This window comes from Triticum aestivum, chromosome 4A (genome assembly GCF_018294505.1).
Source record: "Triticum aestivum cultivar Chinese Spring chromosome 4A, IWGSC CS RefSeq v2.1, whole genome shotgun sequence".
NCBI classification, from domain to species: Eukaryota; Viridiplantae; Streptophyta; class Magnoliopsida; order Poales; family Poaceae; genus Triticum; species Triticum aestivum.
This window is the reverse complement of record NC_057803.1, coordinates 718036129-718036613: the sequence shown is the minus strand read 5'-3', so window position 1 is coordinate 718036613 and position 485 is coordinate 718036129.

The following is a 485-nucleotide window of genomic DNA, read 5'->3' as shown; positions in this document are numbered from 1 at the left end:
TTCTAGGGCAGCCGATCAACATGATGCGCGGACAGACCGTCTGGGCCCCGGTGACGATCATAGAGATCGACCGCCCTGGGGCCGGCATGGTGCTGAAGCGGCGACGGAGGCTAGGGTTTTAGGATCAGGGGTAGGCTGATACCATGAAGAAGAAATAGAGAAGGAGATTGGTGGAATTGTTCGATGTATTGCTTGAGTTTCATGGGCATATTATAATAGTACATGATTATCTTGGAGTACAAGACAAGGTATAAATAAATTGTAGTCTATTTTATACTTCCTAAATAATCACGATACTCAACATGTAGGAGGCCGACCTAGTCGAGGCGCAAGTGGATCCACGGTGGTGGTGGTCCCTTCTCTCGTGGCTCTCTTCGATTCCTTTGGTCCGATCACAATTTAGGTCTTCCCTCCATCGGGTATTCGGCTTCGATGACCACAGATGAGGCATTACTTGGATCGGCCGCTGGGTCATGCCCCCTCCC